The sequence below is a fragment of the Vanacampus margaritifer genome, chromosome 6, assembly GCF_051991255.1.
Source record: "Vanacampus margaritifer isolate UIUO_Vmar chromosome 6, RoL_Vmar_1.0, whole genome shotgun sequence".
Taxonomy (NCBI): Eukaryota; Metazoa; Chordata; class Actinopteri; order Syngnathiformes; family Syngnathidae; genus Vanacampus; species Vanacampus margaritifer.
Window position 1 is genome coordinate 4,036,497 of NC_135437.1, and position 26,960 is coordinate 4,063,456.

General features: G+C 39.4%; 2 long non-coding RNA genes across 2 annotated transcripts in view; one reads left to right on the forward strand and one right to left on the reverse strand.

Moving 5' to 3' along the window:
- Positions 1-362: 362 nt before the first annotated feature.
- The window catches only part of LOC144054081 (uncharacterized), a 196,512-nt gene continuing 169,914 nt past the window's right edge, over positions 363-26,960 (reverse strand). Inside the window, exons 4-5 of the long non-coding RNA XR_013294592.1 lie at positions 7,033-7,185; positions 363-852 (exon numbers count right to left, since the gene is read on the reverse strand). This is a non-coding gene — a long non-coding RNA (uncharacterized LOC144054081). The remainder of the gene's footprint in view (positions 853-7,032; positions 7,186-26,960) is intronic.
- Positions 22,701-26,960, forward strand: part of LOC144054082 (uncharacterized) — a 31,989-nt gene continuing 27,729 nt past the window's right edge. The window contains exons 1-2 of the long non-coding RNA XR_013294593.1: positions 22,701-22,862; positions 26,487-26,606. This is a non-coding gene — a long non-coding RNA (uncharacterized LOC144054082). The remainder of the gene's footprint in view (positions 22,863-26,486; positions 26,607-26,960) is intronic.

Sequence of the window (26,960 nt, forward strand, 5' to 3'; positions counted from 1 at the left end):
CAATATGTTCAAGAAGGCTCACCTAGCAAGTAGCGACGTAAGATGGCTGTCGCACATAGAAGTAGTTCCTATACTGTAGACCAAGATTCCTTGCGAACAGACCATGCACACATCACAAACGAATGCTCTGTTCAATGGAGGTACCTCACTACGTGTTTATATGACTAGGGGTGCAAGGTTTTAGATTTTGGTGTACTATTATAGTCTGAGAAAAAAAACACGGTTTTACGTTTTTTACGGTTATTAATGCAGACATAAAAAAAATCACATTAGCATTCTTTTAAAATGTTTATTTTTAACAGCAATAAATAACTGAAAATACATTTTAAAAAGTTGCTGCCTTTTAAAACAAATACACAGCCTTTAAATTGGCAATTTGTGCAGTTTACCACTACACATGTAGGCCTTTTGCAGCGAAACACGCATGCCGAGACATGTTTTTTGTGAGTCCCAAGATGGCGCACCCGCGGCTTCAAAAGCCTCGGCCTATGGCCTCTCCAGCAGACCTCCTGCGAGCCCCCCATCAACGGCTGCGGCCCAGTTCCTTGGGGTCGCGGAGGTGGCCGGCGGAGACGGAGCGGCAAGCGGTGTGCCGGTGGTTACCGGCGGCAGCCGAGGAGCCCTACCATTGCGCCCCACTGGGCCTCCGCCGCGCTCGCCGCCTCGTTTCGGCCTCCCCTTTCCCAGGTCCACTCATCCTGGTCAAGGCCAGGCCGTGGCCGGCGCGGGGACGCCCCCCGTTAGCGCTGCTTGGCTGCCTTGGAACCATACACACAACCGTCGGGTACGTAACTCTCCCCAGGCGGCGTTCAAAGTTGAGCCCTGTGTTGTTGTGCGCCCGCTAACTGGGCCCTGTGGAAACAGAAGAGCTATGAACTATGAGCGGAAATAACTGGTGTAGTTGAACGGCTGCGGTTATTTAATCCTGAAGTTTAAAAACCACGGTCAATTGTAAAACTGGTTAATTGCTGCACCCCTATAATCAAGTATTTCGGTAAGAACAGGTGGAACCGAGGGTTTGTATTTGGCAGAGCTGGGCACTTCCGTCTCCCGTTACTTCCCGACGTGGATGATGCCCAACTTTCTCTGAGTGCTTCTGCATATTGCTTGCTTTATGATGCAAAGCCTCGCAAAAATACACAGATACTATACTCACCCCGATAAATGGACGTAACCGCAAATTTAATTGAAAAGGTTTAGTCATGTGTCTTATCAAACCATAAGAGGGCTGCTACTGGCAACTGACACGACATCCTTGATGAACGCGATGTTCTCTATAGCAAAGCAAGGGTGCAGAGCATGTGTAACCTCCAAAAATAGTTTATTTACAAAAACAACAAAGGGAAACAAGGTACGTATGTGAAAGAATGAAAATAGTAAATTATCAAAGTCTTAAAACCCCCACCAGGTTCAAAGTAACAAAAACTAAAATCACCACAAAAGTAAACAGCATCAGTAGGTATATGTGAGACATGCCAAAAACAATGAACCAACAAGTGCTGAATAAACCCAGCGAACTAAATACAAGCAAAGTGCCAAGGCGACAAGGTACAACTGGACAAGACATGAGTGGTTGGACGGAGCTGATTGGTTGACACAATGACCAGGACTGACAAGAAGACGTCAAGATGAAAACCTAGCTAGTTGACATGGCATGAAAGAAGGACAACACGGAATAAAACAAAACCTAGACAAAACAAAGTCAAGAAAAACAGATGATGACAGTTGACCTGTTTTATTGACTTAATTACTTTCAGGTGAAAAAACAGTTGCCGCCTCACACTCATTTTCAGGGCGCTTTATCATATCAGAATATCTTCTGCACAACTGCAAATGTAACTTCAATGTGTGACTTTTTATCATAGATTTTGCAAAAAGACAGCACGACTGCATTGGATATAAAAACTTCAGGTGCATTTTGTCTCAAATGTAGAGCAATGCAAGCAAACCGGAGGTAGGTCATCCTGCCTGTAACACACTATCTTAATTTGTCTTTTGAGTGTCAGGTTTAAAGCATTAGTATGTTATTTAATAATGCATTAGTCTGCTCAAAAATCTTACAAGAAAGTTTTCTACTACTTGTGCACTACTTTGAAAGCAAAAAGAATTGTATGTGTGATACAACTTTCTGTATGTAAAATATAAACAATGGAACAAAAAACAGGCCATAATTCATTGCCTTCCCGTGCCTTTATCAAAACCCAATTCAAAGGTAATTATAAAAGTCAAGTTTTCATAGTGAGCATTTTTCACAGCATTCATTTTTGGCATAGCAAACCAGTAACTAATGTGACCAATCAGCATGATTATGAAATACAAAAAATACCAAATCAATTTTGACAAATCTTTGATGTTGAGGGGTGGTGCATGAGACCAGGAATAATTAGAATTTTTTTTTTTTGATTGATTTTTTTTATCATTTATTAAAAATAAATATAATAATAATACATAACTATATCTAAAAGTAGATTTAAACAAAAAAAATCTCGCTTAGGTTACCAGTTACTGGTGTATTTTAATGTTGTTTAATTCCCCACTAACTTCCTTCACTTTCACATCTCTACCCGTTTTTTTCACTGTTATATTTACTTACACATTTCCTCATATTTTACACAAATTATATAAATCACCTAACTACTTTGATTCTATCCTATAACATGCCAGTATTGACAAATGGCCTATGCAGATATATACACAGGACTGAGTCTATATTGTTTGTATGCATAAATTAGTTCTGGTTTCCTGGAATGTTTGTGGCGCTCGCTCAGAAGCAAAAAGAATAAAAACTTTAGACCATCTCTTAAAATTAAAAGCAGATATTTGCCTCCTGCAAGAAACCCACCTACAAAAATCTGAAGAAAAATTACTTATTGATAAGAATTTTAGCCGAGCATACTCTGCCCCTTATAACAGCAGACAAAGAGGAGTCTGTATACTCATACATAAGAATTTACTCTTTACTCTAAATAATACAATAACAGACCCAGAGGGCCGATACATTATTATTCAGGTAACTATATTTAATAAAATATATACATTTGGCAATTTATATGCCCCTAATAATGATGATCCGGCCTTTTTCCATGAATTTTTCTCTCAGCTGTTTGATTTAGCAGCGAACTCTACTATTATTATTGGAGGAGACTTTAACACAGTCTTAAATCCATTAATAGACCGTTCTAATAACACAACATGTATAAGGCGATTACAATCTACTAAAGTAATAGGGGAATATATGGATGATGTTGGCCTCGTCGACAGCTGGAGACTTAAAAACCCAAATAAGAAGGAATTTACCTTCTTTTCCGCTGTGCACCGGTCTTTTTCAAGAATTGATTATTTTCTTACAAATAACTCTATTGCTGATAAAACTGTTACAAAAATACATCCTATCATTATTAGCGACCATGCACCAGTCTCACTTTCCCTACAAGTTGATTATACCGTTAAACCACCACCAACATGCCGTTTTAACATCTCACTGCTAAACGATGCAGAGTTTGATAAAATTATAAGGAAAGAGTGGGCAGACTTTTTGGAAATAAATGACTCTCCAGGCCTATCGCCATCTCTTCTCTGGGAAGCTGGGAAAGCAGTAATTAGAGGTAAAATTATATCATATTCATCTTATAAAAAGAAACAGGATCAAAAATTAGAAAATGACTTGGAAGATAAAATTAAACAACTGACGGATGAGTATGCAATAAACCCAAATAACCAAATATGGACTGACTTACAAAATACAAAAATACAGTTAGACGATATGCTAACTAAAAAAAGTTTATAATACAACAATTGAGATACAACAACTTTGAATATAATAACAAATCAGGTAAATTTCTTGCAAACCAACTTCAACGCAATCGGGAAAAATCTCTTATAACGGCTATCAAAGGGACAACTGGTGAATGTACACAATCACCAGAAGAAATTAATCAAATTTTTTATAACTATTATCGCAACCTATACTCAGAAACTAACAAGCCTAACCCTGAGCATATTGAGGCATTCCTCAGTAGCTTAAATATGCCTCAGTTAACTACTGAATATAAAGATATGTTAGAAGCGCCACTTACTATAAACGAGTTGTACAGTGCTCTAGATAGTATGCCTTTTTTTTTCTTTTTTCTGGGAGATCTCAGTATTGATCATTTGAAATGTCATCATCATTGTTCTCCCTTTTTTTTTTTTTTTTTTGTATGTGTGTTTGTGCGTGTGTGCGTGCGTGTGTGCGTGCGTGCGTGCGTGAGAAAAAAAAAAAAAAAAAAAAAAGATCTAGATAGTATGCCTAATGGCAAGGCACCTGGCCCAGATGCTTATCCGGCTATATTTTTTAAGCACTACTGGTTAATGCTTGCTCCGCTATTCTTAAGAGTAGTAACAGAAATTAAAACTAATGGTTACATACGTCCACACATGAATACAGCAGCAATTAAACTTTTATTAAAGCCAGAAAAAGACCCCACCCTTCCATCAAGTTACCGTCCGATTTCACAAATTAACACTGATATTAAAATTATTACTAAGGCTTTCACATCTAGACTAGAAACAGTAATCTCGACAATTATTCATAGCGACCAAACAGGCTTTATTAAAGATCGTCACTCTACTAATAATATTAGGAGGCTCTTTAACCTTATTAGCATGTCACAGCGGCATGATAAGAAGGCAGTTATTATATCGTTGGATGCAGAAAAAGCTTTCGAAAAAGTTAACTGGTCCTTCCTCTTTGCTGTTTTAAATAAATTTGGCTTTGGGAAATCATTTATCCACTGGGTGTCAGTATTATATGATTCTCCCAAAGCTACAGTTACTACTAATGGGATTATATCTAAGAGCTTTATTTTACAGAGAGGCACAAGACAGGGATGCCCACTGTCCCCTTTATTATTTGCAATATTTATTGAGCCACTTGCAATAGCCATACGCCAGGAAAGAAGGATTCAAGGAATTCACTCTGGGGTAACAGAACATAAAATTAATCTATATGCCGATGATATTTTACTTTATTTAGAAAACCCGGCGATTTCGTTAGGGGAAGTATTTAACTTAATAACTTAATTCTCACAGTTGTCAGATTATTCTATTAACTGGACAAAATCAATACTTCTACCTATTACAGAAATTTCATGGAACCCTGCAAGCCAGGACCCGCACTACTCATTTCCTATAGGTAATTTAAAATACTTAGGAATAAAAATCTCACCTAAATTAACTGATTTAATTCATTTAAACTTTTCTCCACTTCTGGATAACATTCATAGTGACTTGGAACGCTGGAATAATCTTGCTATTTCTTTAATAGGACGAATAGCCACCGTTAAAATGAAAGTTTTACCTAAAATAAACTATTTTTTCTCAATGATTCCATTTAAACCTACGGCTAACTGGTTCCAGTTGTTGGACTCAGCCGTTACAAAATTTTACTGGAATAAAAAAAAAGCAAATATTAGTCTATCTACTCTTCAGAAAAGTAAATCCAAAGGTGGTCTAGAGGCACCAAATTTTATTTACTACTATATAGCTAACCAGCTACAATATATCGTTCTATGGGCGCAACCCAACAGAGATACTAACTGTTGGCTGGAACTAGAACAGAAGGATTGTAATAACCTCAGACTTCTAGATTTACTCTTTATTACAACATCAATTAAGCGACATAATGTTTTAAAACCCAATGATTTCCGCCACCCTGACTGCTTGGTGGAAGGCATTAGAAATTACAAAAGCCCAAGTGGAGCCCTGTGGGCTTTCTCCCCTATGGCATAACCCTGACTTTCGAATTAACAACCAATCGTTTTATTTAGGTGTGTGGGAGCAGAAAGGAATTACACATCTCCACCCTCTCTTCTCAGATAATATGTTTATATCATATACATCCTTGCTCCAAAAATACAAAATAACAAACGGAAATTTTTTACATTATCTGCAAGTTAAAAATATGATAAAGAAACAAATTCCAACACTTCAGGGTACACTCCAACCGCCTGGTTTAGCTGAAGATATTACCAAGCTTTCTCCGACAACAACAAAAAAACTTTCAAAAATATATAAGTTACTTTCATATACGGATAAAATGTCTTTACCCATCTTAAAATGGGAGACAGACTTGTCTATAGCTCCGGAATCTGACTTTTGGATTCAAGTTTGTGAAAATGCATTCAAAATGACAAAACACACAAATTTACAACTTATCCAATATAAAATTATCCATAGAACATACATTACTCAATATATGATGAAGAAAATGGGACTCTCCGACTCCGACATTTATCTCCAGTGTTTACAAAACACTACAGACACTTATTTTCATGCTTTATGGTTATGCACTCCGGTTATGTATTTCTGGACTAAAGTCTTAGAAAAACTTTCCGCTATCTTGGACTATAGGATACCTTTATCTCCAAACTTGTGTTTGCTAGGTGACCTAACAACAACTGACCTACCACATAAACAATTTCAATCTACACTTGTAGCCCTTACTATCGCAAAAAAAACAATTCTTGTTAACTGGAAAAATAAACAAACTCTGAATATCGACCAATGGTCTAACCTCCTCATAAATCACATTTTAATGGAAAAAATATCGGCCTCAAATAAAAAACAAATATCAAAATTCATAGAAATATGGTCTACGTATATAGAATATTTTAACCTAATTCTGGTTATTTAATTCTGCCACTAGTTTTGCACAATACATTTTAGGGCACATAACACACTTTGGGGGGGAGTGGGGTAGGGTGGAGATACCGTCTCCGCCCTGCAGCTCCCCTCCAATTTTAATGCACCACACAACTGGGGGGGGGGGCATCGGTTGGGGCAGGCCGCAGTATGGAGCAGTGCTGCGGTCACCTGTCCCCGCCCCCATTAATTAATTTTAATGCACCACATACGCTCATTGACATGCCTGGGAGGCGGGTGGATCGGAGCAGAGGGGGATATCATTTCCCTCTGCTCCGGTTCACCTGCCCCCAATTTTAATGCACCACACACACACACTTATGTATATACACTGGGTGGGGTCACACTCACGGTTTAGGGGTAGAGTTCGCCAGTCGGCGAGCTGGCGAACTCAGTAACAGGGTTAGTTTTTCACTTAGATCGTTGGGGTGACGACCGGGGCCTCTCCCCGCTGGGCCTGGGGTTCGGGATGCCGCCCGTCCTCCGGTGCCCCCATCTCCCCTTCTGAAAAAAAAAGAAAAAGGGAGAACAATGATGATGACATGTCAAATGATCAATACTGAGCTCTCCCCAGAAAAAAAAAAAAGGAATAATTACAAAACCATAGTGGGACTATAGAATATGGAAGAGCCATAGGAAATGAATTCTTCTTCTTCTTCTTCTTCTTATTATTATTATTTTAACCTTGAGTCACTATAACTCCAAGCCACCCATCAGAATCATATGGCACCTACCATCTGTTAATAATCCTTTATCAACCTGGAAGTAGCCTGCTAACAAATGAACAGATGGACAAACAAACGCAAACACACATATTGTTGGATTAAATTCTTTATTTTTTTTACTTTTGAGAGTTTGGGCTTAAAGGACCTCTATATTCTACTCAGTGACATTTAAATTAAATACATGACCACCAGTGTTGTGCTCGTTACTAAGAAATAGTAACTAGTTAAAGTTACTAGTTAGTTCATTTTAAAAGTAACTCAGTTACTCTGATGACTACTTAAACAAAAAAGTAATGCATTACTATTAAAAGTAACTCTTTAGTTATTTAAAAAAAGAAGAAGAGCATACTCTATTCCTTTATGCTCAACTAAAGTAAAGTAATGAGCGTATTTCCATGTCGAAAAAGTACAGTACACCGCAGTCATCCATTCCTTATTTGATTCTAAACCGCTTATCCTCACGAGTGTCGCACAAGTAAATTATTAAATAAAATAATTTATCAAGTAACTGACTAATGCACCATATTGTAACTGTAACTGAGTTACTGTATTTAAAAAAGTAATGCGTTAGAGTATTAATTATTGTAAAAAGTAACTAAGTTACAGTAATGCATTGCTAGTAACTAGTTACTGCCCAACACTGATGACCACAATGCCATTGCAAAAAAAAAAAAAAAACTGAAACGATGACCAAAGACATTTGCACGATACATAAAGTGGTACCTTGACATATACTAGACCCATCAGTAGAAAAGTTTAACTTGAAGTAGACAATTAAAATGAGCAATTAGTAAGTATTGTGAATCGTAACTAGGGCGTGTTTTTAGCCAAGCTGGTAGCTAGCGCCGCGTCTCGGGCACCTGTTCCAAAACAAACCAGCATTCCTTGCCTCTAACGTCATTCACAAATGATTTATATAAAAAGACGTAGCAACCCCAAAAAGTTGAAAATAGGGCTGAACGATTAATTGCATTTGCAATAAAATCGCGGTTTGACAAAAAGCGATTACGTAATCGCGAGAAGCTGCGATTTAACGATTTAACTGGACAAAATGATTATTGCTCTATTTATTTAGGAGCCACCGCAGCCTCTTTTAATGTACATGTATTGTAGCGTTGGTGAACTAATGAGGCCAAGCGGCGAACAAATAACAACTGTTTAATGACAATTTGCAATTAACTGGCGGCCGTAACTACGCCAGAACACAACGGCTCCAAATGCACTTTGCTTACCAAAACAAAAGTCTTTGTTGCATTCACGGATCGTCCAGACCATGGGAAACTACGCAACCCGCGACCCACCCACAAGGATTGCTACAGCATGTTAGTGTTTTTTTAATAATTAATGATTGAGATACAGAAATTACAGTGTTTCCTTTCTTTATTTGAAACATAACAAAAATGTCATATGCAGTTCAAAGGTAAAACATATTTGCTATATGAGGGAATCTGTGAGTATAAGCGGTTCAGACAATGGATGGACATGACTAAACTGAGGTATGTGCTTGGTCTTCAACTACTTGCAAATCTAAGTACCACTGTATTTAAATTAATAATCATATTGACCACACAAGCAATAGACGAACTAAAAGCAAAATGTATTGCTCACTAAATATAATCTGTTCATCTAAATGTACAAACGTGGCAAAACAAAAAACACACTCTTTTTAATGGTTAACGTCAACAGGCCAAAGATGGACTTTTAAAAAATAAAATAAAAATAGTGACTACTGACTACATTATCATCTGGTATGGATATTTACATGCATACAATGTGCAGAACTTGTTCATTGCCATTGTCCAGACAAAGACAACATCAGGCTATGCAGCAGGTCTATCCACTCCAAAGGTACAGGTGTGCAATGGTCTCAAATCAATAAATGTCCCACAACATACTGACAAAGGTTGCCAAGTCAATTCAACCAAGCCATTTGAACTTGGTCTGACCACATTTGAAGGAAAGCCATTAAATCCACTTTGCATTTCAGGTGGCTGTTTGCATTCATCTGATTTCCTAATTGTCATACAAGAAACTGCTTTGCAGAATCAGAAAGATTTAGAACGACGTATTTAAAATATTTCCATCCATAATTAGACAAAAAGACAGTAAGCTCTAAAACGCTCAACAATTGTGTTTTACATGTTGGATTATAGTTTTATGCGTAGCGAACCGCAGGAAGCAATGAGGTCCGGATCGGCACGATGATGTCGATGGGCCCGTTTATGTTCCATTACCTCCGGAATGTCTACTGTGGAATAAACAAGCACATCAGAGGCTGGCATTTACCTCTCAATCACCAAGCCAACCCCTCACCCCAGTAATCATGTTAGCTCATACATAATCACATTTCAATTACTGACAGGAGTGTGACCCTTGCCTCCCAACATGCCTAATCTAATACATGTGTTTCCTAAAACACAGAGGGATGCCTTGTTACGCTAGACAGGGGAGAGCGAGAGGGGGGGGGTTTGAATCATGCATCAACATGCTGTGTCATGCCATGGCTATAAAAAGGGACGTCGCTGTTTCCTTCTGATCCTGCCTGGGAAGCGAGCAGCTATTTTTAGTGTACTGTATGTGGCTTGTGGACATGAGGTAAACATGCCTCTGGATTCACAGAGGAGGAAGACGCAGGAAGACACTGCTTGCATGGGCACTTCTAGACCGTTTCTTCTGATGAAACATTGACTTAAAACTAGTTGAATGGTACCTTTGCCATGGCCTGAGGGGGTCAGTATTATTTTTACTGGCACCAAGCAATTTTGAGGACTTTGAGGAGGATGATAGGACCACTGCCGTCACGTCCTCTTTTCCCCATTCATTACAAAGACAGAAGTCAATTTGAATGTCGATGCACAATTACTGCTTTCTTGGTAGAAGCTGCAAAAAAAGTTTTGTCTAGACAAAAGAGAAAAAGGGAAGCTACCCGGATAAAAGAACAGTCAAGGATCAACATTGGCCAGGCTTTTACTCGCTGGCGTGAGCTAAATAATGCACTTGTCCTCATGGGAAATGTGGTCTTCCTTAATAACATAACATTACCGCTTTTGTCCATGTGGCGCCACCATAATCAACATCAACTGAAAGTTCTTTAGTATTGCTAAATCACATGCTGTTTTGTTGACCCGATTTTTTTGGAATTACATTTAGGCTATTTAGGAGCAATTTTTTTGATACTTGCAAAACAACTGTAGCGTGTGTGTGATAAATGAAAGTTGCGAGCAGAATCTAGCAGCTCAATGTAGGGGAGTAAAAGTACTGTTACTGTAAATACTGGGCTTTACACGATCAGGATTTTTTGGCCGATCAGCGATCAACGAGTTTGAAAAAATGATAACTGATTTGATCCGAAGATGGAACAATATTATCTTTTTACAAAACGTTTATATTTGCTCTACAGTTGACTGCCGCCATTCGCGGGGGATAGGAACTGGCCTGGCACACAAATCACGAAAACACACGATAAAGTGACGCCAATTGAAATGAATTTGGGGAAAAAATCCAAAAAAAACGCTGATAAACATTAAATGTCTGTATGTAATGTCTTATTTTTAATTGCCGATCAATGACGACATTAATCGATTGGGCAAATTAAGTCATTAAAGCCGATTGCCGATTTTGCATAAAATATCGTCTGATCCCGATGCAGCCGATCAGATAGGTGTAAAGTCTAGTAAATACGAGTACAGTATAAGTCAAGAACAGGTAAAAAAGTCTGTTGCATTAAAACTAATCTAAGTAAGTACAATTAATCACAAAGTTACTTGAGTGGAGTAAATGTAGCAGGTTACAACCTACCTGTGATGGTTGGAGACCACCAAAGTGTATAGCACCACACATCCTCAAAGTGTTGTAAACTCACAAAGTATTTAAAGTGGCATACAAGAATTCCACAATTTGTGTGTTCCCCTCTCTCTTTTCTGCTTTTTGTGCATTGGCGACCTTTTTGTCACCCCACTGTTCAGGAGAGTGGAGAAAAAACAACAAAGACAACCTCAACCATTAATCTATCCCCCATCGCTGTTGGAAAGCTATTTTGTTTTCCTGTAAAACGTCTTTTTTTTTGCCTTTTCCCAATCTTACTGCGTACCTTGCCCTCCATTCTGTAATTCCCACTCTGTCACTCCATGTCTGTATGCTTAGCGGCCTTGTGTCATTATTATGGGCCAATTTGTGTCAATGCTAACATCCCATTCATCATCGGGGTGGGGGGGGAACGGTTTCCGCCAGGGCTCAGGGGGTTTGCATACCTCACCTCTCACATTTTCACCATGGTGGCATCCGCTCCTCTAAGGGGTAAGAGGTCAGAGTTCCAGACCTCCTGAGTGATCACTGACTAGTCGGAGTTCTGTGCTGGAAGCTTTCCCAGCCCCCCCCCTCCAGCGCAGCACCAAACTCACAGAAGCTTTCTTACGTTTCAAGCTCTTCCCCCACTCCTTTTGGTGATGGAAACTTTGCTCTCATCAAGCCCATTGATAACTTGTGCAGCTTGCTCCAGCTCATTCCAAACCCACAAATTGATCATTTTTCTCATTAACCAAAGAAAAAAAAAAAGAATACTATCAGAATATTTTGAACCGTAATCAATAAATGACCAAATCAAGTGAGTATGATTAGCTGTAAGTTTACCTGATGTGTCTGCAGAAAGATTTACACCCTTGTCCCTCTCCGAATCCTTTCTGAAAGCCTTCTCCCACCCACCAACCTCCATTGACCCAGCCCCCTATCACATCAATGGCTGACAGCCCTTTCTCTCACTAAAACCCCAGCATGCGGGACCATGGTTTATTTCTTATGAATGAAAGGGCCAAACGAAAGTGCATTCCAGTCTCTGCTTTGAGGGGGAGCAGCTGGTTGTTTGCTGCAGTCTGTGCCAGACTGTCTGTGTTTTACATCCACCTTTGAGACACTGGAGAGTTGGACAGAGAGTAAATACAAGCCCACGGAAAAGAAGAAAAGAAGAAAGTGCCATCGTCAACAGGAAATTGGGCCTGGGAGAAGGATGAACATGACAATGACGATGATGATAAGGGGGAAAACTGTAGTAGTGGCAGCTCGTATGAACCTGAAGGCTTAAGCAAAGAAGGAGCTGAAGGGTCCAAATATCTACAGAGCTGCATAGACTGTAGTCGGGTTTCCATCCAATTGTTTCCAATTTTTTAAGCAAATTTACTGAAAATTTGAAAAACGGACATGCGACTTATGCCCGTTTCCATTTGTTCTTCTTTTGCGAATATCGAGAGGGTACTCACCAGAGATGTGATCCCCCAATAATTTAAAAGAAGAAGAAGACCAGGAAGCGACTGCGCCGTGTGATGACGTCGTACGAGTTTTCTTTTGTAATTCTTGATAAACCTTAGCTTTTCTTTGCTGTTTTCCATCTAAAATAGCATTACTATTTGCTTCTTTAATTAATTCCAAAAAGATTTCCGTTTCGTCGTCCCCCCAAACACATCTTACTTTATCTTCCGACATTGCTTTGGGACTACAAACGTACGTGTGACGTATCCGGGCGAAACGTGCGATGTGTGGGCTTGCCAGCTGTTTCCATAGCCAAAATTCGCATTTTCCTTTTTTGGATAAGCTCCCAAACTCCTCTAAGCAACTTTTTTTTTTTTTTTTACCAATTTTCGGACTTTTTTCGAATTTCTAGTGTTTCCATTCAGTTTTATTTTCGCATTTCTTGAAAATTTGAATAAAAATGGTTGGATGGGAACCCAACTTGTGACAGTGTTGAACCTGAACAAGTTCAATGAAAGAACGTTAATTAACTTATTCATATTTTGGGCAAACGTGAACTGAACGTAGTGCATTTTTGCTTTGTGAACTTTTCTATGAATGAGCTAATTCTGGGGCCAATGAACGGTTTTAAATGCAGTTCATTGTTGATCAAGGGTGTCAGGTTTTCTCTTGTTAGACTACAAGTAGAAAACCCGGGTTAACACACCATAAACAGGCCTTATTTAGGCGGAAAAGGCAATTATTTGGCAACCCTAACGTCATTTCCACTTTAAATTTTCTACAGTCAATAAAAGACATTACATTCATGTCACTGCGCGCCTGATGCACAGACTTATGTACATGCATATGTACTGTATGTGCATATATACACACAATGTGACATTTTGGCTGTAGGGACAGAAAATAATGTCAAAACAGAGAAAATCAATGCTAGGCTCGTTTTGCGAGTGGAAAACGTAAGTTGGCTGGAACACATAAAAGTAGTTCAGGCCAAGATTCCTTGCGAAAAGAGCATGCGCAGAACACAAATCAAAGTTCCGGTCAAAGACAGCATATTCAGGTTAGAAAAGGGGTCATCCAGGGGTCTTATTCGGGTTTTTACATGTTTACATGGTCTTTGAAGACCCGAATATTGGCAATGAGTTTTGAAATGGAATTTATTGACTGTATATAAACGTAGTCTGTATTTATTGGCGTCAAAACCATTTCATTGATGGTTTGCTTCCTGAGCAAAAAAAACGTCCGCCGTTAAAATGATAAATACACATGTTTGTGCTGAAAGCGCTGAAAAGGATTCCTTGTTGTGAAATTTCTCTTGCTTGTTTTTTGAGATGTTATTTGCTGTAAATTTTTTGCAATGAGATTTTGGCTCCGCCGTGTCGCAGGCTGCCAGACGGAGCCAGGCATGTGGAAGGGGAGGCATGTGGGGCACGTAATTCCGTCTCAATTTCTTTCTCTCTGCCAGCTTCTAATTATGCCCAATTACACCTTTAACACAAGTGGGCCGCTGTGGACGTTTCTCAGGGTGTGAGGTCAAGCATTTCCTGTGTCTGTGAATGACCCAACGTCAGGGGAATTGTCTTGCAGGGGCCTCCAGCTCTCCCTCCTTCCATCATTCACTCTTTTTGACCCCTCCTCCATTAAGCCCTGGTCCACAGACCTCCAGCGTTTACCAATGAGCCAGATAGTTGGGACTTAGCCTCTTTGACTTGTGAGGGCTCTCTCCTCTCAAACACAAACAAACAGGAGAAGGCATGCAGACCTTTACATAAAGGCTTCGCCAACTCACCTGTGCAAAATGTAAAAAAAAGACGTTATCTCTTATGAAACTCAAGACAAAACTAAGTGAGAAGGTAACTTGACAAGATCGAAACTCAAATTCCATTCATTTTCTTTGAAAGTCACAAGCAATCACGCCACATTTGCAGTATTGTGCTCTGCTTCCGCTTTGACACTCATCAGTCTCAGGTTACACAGACAGGTTTTCTACTTTCTCATGCCCCCTCCCCCTAACTCCATTGTTAACAATGCACCTTAAGGTGGCTTTTACGGCGAGCCTAACTGTTAATTGCATATCTAATCTAATCTAAATGACTGAGGCTGTTTATGCGGGTGCATGTGTGTGCGTGTCGACATATGTGTGTGACTCACAACTTCAGAAGGAATCGCGGGCCACCTCACAATGGTAGTGTACCAACAGGTTGGGTTCCCACACCCAGTAGGAAAATAAATACTCCGTAATCACCGCCCATCAAAACAGGCAACGTACGCAGGGTGAACCGAAAATGGTACATTCCATTGGAAATCCATAGCGAGCAAGTACATGCTCGCTCGTCTGCAATGACATTTCGGAGACACAAGGGAGAGATTAGCGGCACATATGGGAGGGCCACAAAATCAGGATGAAAGATGGTCGAGGGCGATGGGGGTTAGGGCCCCTGTTTTTATTATATGAATTGGCGGTGAAAGTGACAGTAGGACGAATGAAGTGGAGGTAAAAACCAGCGAGTGGTCAAAGTGAGTGGATGGGCCGTGTGTTTACTCAACTTAAATAGCTAGAGACTTTATGTGCAAGGTGAAAGTGGAATCTGTCTGTGTGCTGTGCCGACATTTTTGACGCATAGTGTCGATATATCGCCGTCTGTTAAGATGGTTGCCCCATCAAATTTTTGGATGCTTCCTCTCTAGTGGATGCCCTCGCACACAAGCACGCACGCACGCACGCACACACACACTCTCTCTTTGCATGCCACTGATTAATACACAATATCAAGTCGTCCCCATGTCCACCACAAACTTATTGGTAAATTATCTCATAAGCACTTACTTTACATTTGCATGATGGATAATAGTCACAAAAAAATGTGACACATGAAGTTTACTCAGTTTCAGAAATCCTCCCCTCCACTTACTCTTTGACCATGAGTTTCATCATAGAGCAGACTACAGAGGATCCTCGGTTTATGATGGTCTGAATGAATTAGGGTTTAATTCAATAATTGTAAATATAAATTAAACAGATACTGAATTGTCTTAAAGTGCAATAAGTCGGGTCTTTCAGAAATTAAAGAAAATACTGAACAGTAAATAAAAAAAAAAACGGTAAGATACAAAAAAATGTGGCCTTTAAAATTCAGTTTTCTTAAGAATTTATGGGAAAAAAGAGATTTATAAAACAATAGATTCATGGTTTTATGAATCGAAAATCGGTTCGACAACGATTATTCGATTTTTAAAACCCAGCCCTAATAAATTTAATGACAATTTTCTCTTTGTCTACTTTCTAATTTCTAGTTCCTAGACAGAAAACAGCCACAAGAGGGTAGCCAATACTCGAGTACTGATACCTTGAAAAAAGGCCTGGTATCGGTACTTGCCGATCCCTACTTTTTGCGTACAGTCAGTTATGGATAGACTACTAGACTACAGTGCAATCTCACTTATATACAACGGGTTACAACAAAAACCGAGGACCCCCCTAATTGCATTTATTGCAATTTGCATAATTCCTACGGGGAAATTTGGAACCGACTGAGTTTGACCTCAGATGTTCCACTGTATTTGTATGACATGTTTTTGCCAAAGTGTTAATGCTGCCTCAGCAGAAGAAATAGGCCAGCATGCACCACAAAGTTTGTACGCTCAAGACACAATCCAGTGACAATTGAAAGATGATGCACAACCCCCTTTCTGCCCCCGCACCCCAACACCCTGCAAGACAACTAAGCAGTGGTTGCAGTTACTGTAATGACCTAGCATTTCCCTCAGCCAAGTGCACACAAGTGGAAACACATAACAGGGGAAAAAAGAGTCCTCTAAGAAAGTTTTTAATGCTGAGTAGTGTTTTGGCAGAGGTAGGAGGAGGAGAGAAATGAAAAGAAGTTATTCGTGACAAAGAGCCAAACTATGAGGAAACCAGGTTTGTGTCTGAGGCAGGCAGTGGGAAAGGCGAGGTCTCAGCTGTTGTTCCGAGCCTCACATTTATCACACAAGCACTTCCCCGGCAGGAAAGGACCCTCACGGGCAGCCGAGGAGGGGATTTGCAGATTTGCTCAAGTTACTAGCTGACCCTGAACACCGGAGAGCGGCAGGTCTGTGGGATGAAAAGAGACCTTGTGTTGCCCTCTGTCTGTCCATGAGGCTTTAAGTGCCGCTAAGCTAGCGCAAGTCTTAAGAGAGAGAGAAAAACTACCTAGAAAATATTTGTGTACATGATTCACATGATGGGCCATAAGAAGAGGAGGAAGAAGTGGGTGAATATGACCTAAAGCTATTAAACACACTGCGTTGCGCTCCTTCACATTCTTTGCCTTGGAAAAAAAGAACAGGATCGAGAAGGTAGAAGGAGTGGGTGAGAAAGAGAGGGAGCAGACACCAAGCTTCACCGTACTAAGGAGCATTGTATGTAGCACTTTACTGAGCTTGCCATTATAGCAAAGCTTTTCCAGGTTTTGGCCATCTGTCACTTTTATGAACAGTGCTCTAGGAAATTAGGTCTTTGGGTTGCTTGGCTGGGGGAATAATGAGCCACTGAAAATGATTGTTATAGATGACCCCTTGGCATGGCTCTCATATGGAGCCAATCAAGATGCAGCTTCAGAGGCCGTCTAACAATCAGGGATAAATCAATTGTAAGTTACGGGTCAGGCATACAGACAGGCCTGGGAACAAGGTGGAAAGGATCCACCATGGAAGGAAAAAAGTTCGAGGGGGGTTCAAGTGTGAATAATTTATGCCATACCAGTATCAAAGATTTTACAGTGAAATGTCTTACATATCTTGTGACACCTCTGCAAATCTTGTAAGACTGTGTAGTGTTAGTGTTTCACTTGTTTTTGGAAAATCTACATGTATTTATTTTTGATATGACCACACAAGTGTACCCGTGATAGAAAAGACGATATAATAGATTTTATGGAACACTGTAGGAAAGCAGTACGATCAGTCTCTGCCCTGCCATGGACAAAAATAATAAAGAGGAAGAACAGTTTGCACAGCAGAAAGTGAACTGTGTGTAGTCTTTATGAACAGTGACTCATCATCATAGTCAAAAGGAAGTCAAGTCAAAAAAATTCTTTACAATATATTCTGTGTCCCCCACTAGTATAACTACAGTGACTGCAATTACATGCAGGCAATAACCCTTTTGAAACCCGAATATTGGCAAAATTGGTGTTTTGTAAGGCCATGTAAACACGTGCAATAGCCCCAATATAACCCCTGAGTTACCCCTTTTATAACCCTTATTCTTGCTCATATAAAAACTTTCAGAATACCTTGATTGAACGGTGCATTGTTTTTCACTGTGTGCATGCTCGCTATTTTCTTCGGTGTCTTTTTTTCTTCTTCTTCGCTTATTTGTATTCAAAAGGACTCTTGGTCAATGTAACGAGTACGACTTGTATGCGCAGCTCCATCCTACCCTCTAAAGCCTCGCTTGAATACATTGAATTCTGACCTTAACCCGAATATTGACTGTATGTAAACGTAGTCAGTATTCTAATTAATACTGAGCAGCACAATACACTTACAAGTCATACACAACAATCTGACAATAACAAGAAAATGAGAGGGGGAAAGAATTACAAAAAACAAAACAAAACATTGTCTTAATCTAAGAAATACTAAAAACACCAAAATGAGAACAAAATGTTAAAGTTTTGATTTTGCCACAAGCTGTCAACTAAAAATGACGTCACACTTACTCAGGTAACGACCAATCACGGCTCAGATTGCAAATGTCACATGACCAAACTAAAAAAACAGGGGAGCTGTGATTGGTCATTTCATGAGCCCTTCAGCACTCAGATGTCATTTTCAGTCGACAGAAAGTGGCAAAATGGCCGCCCCCTGAGATGGATTAAAAATAATTAGTGGATTTTGCTGCTCAATCCATATTCCACAAACAAATCCAAATGCTGTGGTTAAACTGGTGGGGGCGCATAGAACATACTGTATAATTTATAGTAAATAACATTTGTGACTTGACATCCCCTTTGAGGCTGAGAACATGTTTTTACACTTTCATATTAACAGTGGTTAACTTATGTGTATACTTGCATGGCAGTCATGAATATTAAGCGGTATAAGTTGGTAGGGGGTTACAGTACATACAAGACGAGACAGAGATGAGCAGGAAAACAAAAAGAAAGGTATGTATTCAGAAATGTCTATTAGTTGAAACGCCAAGACCTCTTCGGATGTCCCTCAGACAAAACACCTGATAAGGTCGATTGTGAGCAGCATTCCTCAGCGCAACGTGTGTGTGTGTCGATGAGGGCACGTTGTGTGGTCAACTGTGAGCAGCCAGCTGATACCACCAAGACCTCACAGTCTCCAGCACAGTTCCCACCACTGTAATACAAAAGCTGAATAAACAATGTTAGCATGGACATGTATGCCATCTTCCAAAGGTGAGAGAACGCGACCGCAGCCTGCACACAAGCTGCAGCTCCACGCAAGCAAGACATCCACCTCATTTGAGCTATTGTGCTCTAGTGGAGCTCATTGAATGATATGCCAAAAGAAGGTGACAGGGCTCACTAATTACACTATGCAACTGCTACATCGTACTCTTTCCAATTCTTGGAGATGTTTGTATATAGTTGTTTGGTTTGGAGGCGTATCCCAACTTTTATCAAACCTGGAGGAATGATTGTCAATGTAGTTAGATTTTGAATGTGTATTTAGAAGTGCAGACTTTTATCTGATCACATGCGAGACGTGACAAAATATGCTATCGCTAAGTACTGTTGACATTACTACCTTCTAACAAACGGTCAACACACCTTTATTTAAGTCCAAATGCAAAGTGCCAGACAAACGTAAACCCATTTGATTCACTTATAAGATGGAGATCACCACAGTATTTACCCTCGTCCTCTTTCCTCCGATAGTTGGCAGTCACACTGCACTGCACTCATCCGTGCTTTTGCTGTGTGAAACAACGCTGCATTACTGCAACTTTCCCCATATCACTTTTTCACGACATAGACTACTATTGTGAGGTGATTACAATGACATTAATTGTCTTAATTAAAAAGATGCTACAGGACATTTCAATAAATAATATACCACTGAAAATTGTATGATTTCCGGACACTATTTTGGCTACCACGTAATTCCATGACCGAGGATGTGGAGGCAGAACTTCCGCCGACGTATGCAAATGCTTGCGTTGTAGAGTAATACGACTAGTTTAAAGTTTACAGCTGTGTGTTATGCATGTTGCATGTAGGCAGCGCAACATAGATCATCCATCCGTTCATCCATGACAAGACTGTTCATATACTAGTGAAAATAATGTGAAAATAGAGGTAAGTTCTACAAACATTTTGTGAGTAACCCGAATTGTTCGTAACTTGAGTTTCCACTGTAACATGCTTCAAACCAGGCACAGGAAGCGCACACTGGTCAGATGAACAAAGGGAGGCAGGCGGGGAAGTCATTTAATAATATTCACTCTGTAGCTATGATGGCAAGGTGTCCCAATGCTATAACTTAGACTGTGTCATTTGGTAATTCTTAAACACAGTATAACAAAGCAAAGGGGATTGCTTTCCTATAAAATCAGTTTTCAATTCAGCAGAAAAGCACATGCAGAAAAAGAGGAACAACCTCTTCAAGGTCACTTCCAACACTGCAAAAAGGACTGTAGAAAATGTAAGAAACAATTATAGTAAAATTATTACTTCAAATAAGCAAAATTATCTGCCAACAGAACACATTTTTTTTTTAACTTAAATGTACCTGTAAGATTTTTAAAAATAAGAAAGTAATACTCGTGCCATATCAACCATTGCGATCTTGAAAAATGTATTTTCAGGCTAAAAACAAGTAATGTCGTCTTTTTTCAAGGTGTAATAAATAGAACTATTTTCTTAAAATACATACAGTATTTTTTTTACACTAGGATAACTTAGCCTGAGTGTCAAGCAGGGAGGTAACAGGCTCCATTTTCTTTGTCATGACCTAGCCAGGAATTGAACCCACATCCTTCAAGTCTGAGGGTAGGTACTCTACCACTAAACAACTGAACTGGTACTGATAAAAGGAAAAATGAGCCTAGTAATTAAAACAAAATGAACCATATTGCACTTGTCTGTTTTCATGCTATTTTCCCCCCATTTATCTTATTACTAGATTATGCAAAATCTTAAAATAAGAAAACTCATTAAAACCCAGTTCAGGGCCTTTGATGTTGGTTAGTGATCTTGCCTGACAATTTCATTTTAAGTAAAAATAACTTGCTGCAGATTCACTGATCAATAATCAATATAAAATACGTCTCTCTTGCTCTCTCACAGTTTCTTTCAGTCCACTTTCCACAGGCAGACATCCGGTTGGTCTGGTTTCGTGTGATTTTGCCGTCATTTTCATTCCCAGTGAACTTCCTGACAGTTTATCCTCTGGGCTTTCTACAAGCAGATTGGGAATGCCAGTACATCCTCAGGTCATGCAAATGTGAAGTGTCATAAATGTTATATGTGAGTTCCTTGCCAGAGAGTGGGACAGCTTCAGTATGTCTTTATCTTTTACTGTCATTCACGCCACCTGTCCAGGATCTGTCTTATCTCATGACTCATCTTGCTGGAGTCTGTATTTGATCTAGAACTTGTGTGAGACCATACTACCTGCTAGTGGATATGCACACCTCCAGGTGCACTGATGGAGAAATGTAAGTAAAGTAAAAGAGAGGAAGAAATGTAAAGTCACAACGGGGCTGGGTGGTAGAAAGGATGTCGGGTGGAACATCACATCATTGCATTCAGAGGTGTACAGTTTGTGCGATAAAATTGTTTCCAGCCAGGGGAACATGACAGTATGGGAGTCCATTATAAAATAGTTAAAGTTCAGTGAGTGCATGATCATTTTCGCCCATTTGCCTCAAATATGCCAGGTTTGATATATTTCATTATCAACAGGGTTTATTAGTTGACCTCAGCTACTTTGCAATATTTGATCAGTACAGGGACTCAATCAGAATCCAACTGTCCATCCACTTGCTATTTGTCTTATTTTTTTCAAGTCACAAAAAAGCTGGTGTCTGTCCCAGCTGCCTCTGAGCTGGGCTAAACCCTGGACTAACTAGACTAAGTGCAATTTCTGCACAAATTGCGTGGGAATGCTGAAAGCTGAATACTAAGTTGAATGCTTATGAAGGAAATTGAAAGAGAAATTATGCGAAAAGTTCAAGGTATTAATTGTAGTTGAATATGAATAATAATGAAGAAAAATAACACCTGAACTGCAATCTGTTAAAGGTGGGACTCGAACCATCGCCTCCTGTTCACCGGTCTATGCTCCACTACACTAGCTGAAGAGTTAGCCAAGCGGGGTTTGAACCAAGGTCTTCTGGTGTGCAGGCAATTGCTCAAAACACTGTTCCATTGCTGCCGAAGAAGAATCTGTGACATCGGATATAATTGTAGTAAATACGTCAGCATATACTGAAAGCTTGCGTTGAATTTGAATTTTAAATATAGAATAGAGTAAAAACTTAATAATGACCAATGACATTAAAAGTAATGGATGTGAACTAATTTGACAATGATTAGTATTCTAAATTGCATTTGTACTAAAGAGTTGTCCAAGCGGAGTTTGAACCCAGGTCTTCTGGTGCGGCAGGCAATTGCTCAAACCCAGTGTTGGGAATAATGGCGTTTAAACTAACGTAATTCCGTTTTTTTTTTTCATAATCTAACTAAATTATAACTAATCTAAATTATTCTCCCCATATTTGAAACGCCGTTATAGTTATTGTAAGAAAAATGTGTTGCATTACAATTTATTTATTAGTTTCAAGGCCCGAAGTAAGCTTACAAGATGTTGCGCGGTGACTGGTTCCTCAAATGTCATTTGAGCACAGTTAGAGGCATTGTAGTTGTCGGACCTCGTCACAATAGAAGTGCTTTGACAGCTGAAATGTGTACTGACTTTTATTTTGGAGGTGCCGCAGGAAGCGTGTCACAACGTGACGGACGTGTCGTCCTTCCTTCTGTACCTTAAGGCTTAGCATATTTTAGCATTTTAGTAAAGAGTCCACGTCCTTGCCTGGAACTGGTTTGACAACTTTGACAAGAGTGATATTAATCAAAAATAACAGTTGAGATTTGCCGAAAAACGGCGGCCATGAGGAGCGATTTGTTGACAATCATGATCTACCAAGAGCCATATTGCGACTCCACAAGCACCATAAAAGCGATAGAGATACCGGTAAGTCATAGCGACACGCTCGCCTAGTGTAATTATTAGCGCCAACAATTGTATTTCTCTTATTTCACGAGCGCGAAACATGTGAAAAGTGTTGAAAGAAATATGCTCACACTCATGGAGGCGATGGAGTGACATTTGTATGTGAATGATGCATGTTAAGCCTAGAGTTGGGCAGTTTTCTGACGTAAATTAATCATTAAACACGTCTTTATATGTGTAGAATTATAAACTGAAGATATAGCCCCATACTCTCATATTTGAAAGTGTACAAAAGTATATGTTTTTCAGAAAGATCAAGTGGAAGCTGATGATTCTGAGGAGTAAATATAGTAGTAGTTATGGCTATGATTTTGGCCTTGATAGCATTAAAGAGACTACACCATGGTATTTTAAGCCCTTCCACAGTAACTATAGGCATATAATGATGAAATCTTACCTCAACAATCGCAATGTAATTTTTTATGAAATATGAGTTATTTCGGTGGCTATTTTTCTTACCCAGAAGTCATATGCTCACGTATGACGTTGTCACCTTGACGTTGTCCAAGCCGGCTGCTTCGCGCGACGCCCACGAAACATACAGAGTGACTACCGTCACTTGCATTCGGTGCAGGTTGGCGTGAGTTCGCTTCCCTGCCTGGGAGACCATATATTTGTGAGTGCACCAAAAAAAAAAAAAAACTGCCCACGAAACACACAGATAGGTTTTAAGCCGATTTTTAAAATGGACTCTAAATATCACGGGTTGCTAGAGCTGTGCATTTTTCTCACGTAAGCCATGAATTCTTGAATAAACATTTGAAACAAAACGGGTCCTTGCCGCAAGAAATCGTGGAAGAGGAGGGGAGCAGAGAGGTTAAATGAAAAAAGGAGGAGAAAAATAAAGCACCATAGCGGGTCACGAACCTTGTAGTTTACACCAGTGTCAGCCAATTTATTTTAAAATTTAAAATTGCACTTTGGCATTGCAAATTTGAAGAATGATTGATTGCTTTGAATTCATTTGGACAGAATGTTTATTGATAAAGGCTGCTTTTGTCATTATCCCATGGAGAGAGGTTTCAGAAAATATGGGCGTGCGTTTAGTGCGCAGAGGCGGTGCAGGGGTGGGGCGGCACGCAATGACTTCAAATCGTGCCAACAGCTCGTTTTCTCAGGTTGGGAGGGGCTGGTGCTTGGAGAGCAGAATAACCTAGAATTTCTCATACAGGGGCGAATGGAGGAAAACACAACTTTGGTCATGTTTTTGGTGAGGAATCAGCATTTCATTTTTGTATAAAATAATAATAATAATAATAATAATATATCTTAAAAACATAAAAAATCCAAATTGTTTGATATAAAACTTTTTTTTAAGTAGTGAAAATAGTTACTTTGCCAGGTAACAATTTACTTTTATTATGAAGTAATTCAATTACTAACACCGTTACTTTTTTAAGCAAGTAATGAGTAACTATAACTAATTATTTTTTAAAGTAACGTTCCCAACACTGCGCGTGGTGAGTGACATAAATATGTCTTTTATTGAACGTATAGTAAGTTAAAAGTGGAAATGACGTTAATTACGTAATTACGTTGTCCGCGCGTCGTGGTCCGAACGGGTTATTCCAATCGAGCACAAATGAGCATGTAAAACGGGAGTAACTCTTTCCACCACGTATGTAAACGTGTTACCTCGATTGTTTCAGAAACTGGAATTCTGACCTTAACCCGGATATTGACTGCATGTAAATGTATTGACAGTTTGCAACTGAAAAACAATAAAAGCAGTATCGTTTTGCCAGTCTATTTACATGGCAATAGAGTATTGAATCCACAAAATGCAAGTATTTGAATTTGAGAACGTCACTGTTAATGTTTTGGTGTAAAGGCTGAAATCTGCCATCTGTGAAAACGGAGGAAATACGCATGCCTGTTCATCACAAACAAAACACATTTTCGTAACATTGCGCTGCGGTATTGTTTGGTCATGTGGTTTACACTTTCGCCTACAAAGTGTACATTTAAGGCATCCACTTGAGATGTACAACTTCTAGAGGTGCAACGTATCACAAAAGTCACGGTTTGGATCGGATCACGGATTTGAGTCACGGATCGGATCGTTTTTCGGAACAGCAAAAAAAAAAAGAAGATAAATAGTACTTTGCATTCATTTATTTTTTAAAGCGCTTTTCCCCATTAAATAAAAAAAATCAATTCAAAATGTCTAGTATAGCCATTTAGGATTTAGGAACACAGTTATTAAGTGTCATGTTTACTTTCAGTCTTGTTTACTCCCTGTCATGTTTTCCCCTTGTCTTGTCATTTCCTGTTTTAGTGTGAAAAGTCTGACTCCTCTCGTTTCTGGTCACTTGCCCTTCCTCGTGTGGTGTCTGTGTCAACCTTGATTGTGTCCACCTTTCCCCATTACCCTCATGTGTCATCCAATCAGTGCCCTCAGCCAGGTGTGTCTTGTCATGTCATTAGTGTTGGTGTATTTAGTCGGTTGTCTCCCCCCTGTCTGTGTCGGTTCATTTTTTTTTTTTGCTGTTGCCACGTTCGTAAGTCTTTCGCCACGTCATGCTGACCTCTTTGCCTTATCCGGATCCATGTCATGTTGTTAGTCTTGCCTTAGTTGTTTTTTCATGTTTTGCTTCAGGTTTTGTTAGTTCCATTTGTTTTGTACTTTGAAGTTAGCCTTTTTTTTATTTGAAATTAAAACCTCTTTTGGACTGCACCTCGGCCTCCTTGCTCTGCCTTCCCGCATCTGGGTCCTAAAGCCCCACCTTATTGACATTAAGTGCAATATGAGGCAGAAACATTATTCTTTTTTCATAGTTAATGTGTAAAATAAGGTATTATTGTCTTTAGTTGTGTTCCTATCATCTGAACAACTAAGTTTGACATTTTGAGTTGAATGTTTTAGTTTTTTAATAGGCAAAAGTGTTTTATAGAATAAATAAGACAAAGTTCTATTTATCTTTTTTTTTTTTAAATGAAAAGACCTCAACGTGCAATTTAAGGCACATTCCCTTCCTTTAAACATGGAGAGTGAATTACGAAGTAGCCTTGGTCCAGAATATTGAAAAAGAATTCAAGTAAACTATACCAGCCGTCAAACTTACTTACCAGCCGGCAGCCGTTTGCTTTGCTCCATTTCTCCCCTCAGACAACATTTTCAAACCCTTTTCACGCCTTCAACATCAGTGTTATTATAAAACTTGTGCGTGCTTAAATAAGGGCCAGTTGGGAGGAGAGAGAAAAAGACAATAACAGCAAGCAACTCACACTTGAGGAGGACACATGATGGGCACTCGTTGGCCATACTAACAGGTAGCCACCAGCCACTTACGTCGGAGACTTCTGCCGTATTGTACAATGACAGTGTAATTAATTAGTGTTTTTCTTAGCGTCCTAAATTAGCGATTAAATATGAGTTCCGTTGTGTTGATGTTGGTCGCAACTACGATAAAGTAATGTCTAAAAGGGAAGTCAAGCTAGCCATCACGCCATGACGTGGACGAACTTCAAAGTAAAAGTGTACTAAGGCTATTTGCTTTGCCATCAAAGTATGTTTCAGCTTCCTTGACATGTCAGAATGGTATTTTTTCTTCCCCCACCGACCAATCCGCGAACATTCTCAAGGCAAGCAAAAGAGGAACCAATGCAAAGCCAATGGATCACAGCAGCCATAAAAAGGGTGAACAACAAGACAGAGGATTTGGGATCCCCCTCATTGTTTGTATAGTGATCACTTCATATCAGGTGAGTCAATTACTGAATTAGTTGTAAAACTGAATTGTCGTGTAGATGTAGCTCCATTGTATAGTTATTAAAAGAAAGCAAAAGACGTGATCGGCATTTTGTACATTGAACAATCAGCAGATGTTAACTGTTACCACTTGCAAAATGGGAGGGAAATAATCTGTTTCGTTTGTTTGTGCTGCTACAGTTTAATAGATATTACACAGTTCAATTTAATAACTTATCAAAAGAAGACTTTTTACAAGATAATTGACGGCGGCGGCGGTCGAATTAGCAGATGCTAAGTTGCTAACGTACCTAAATAACACTGCCAAGACTTGTGTGAAACTGCAAACTTCTATAGCATTTTTACCA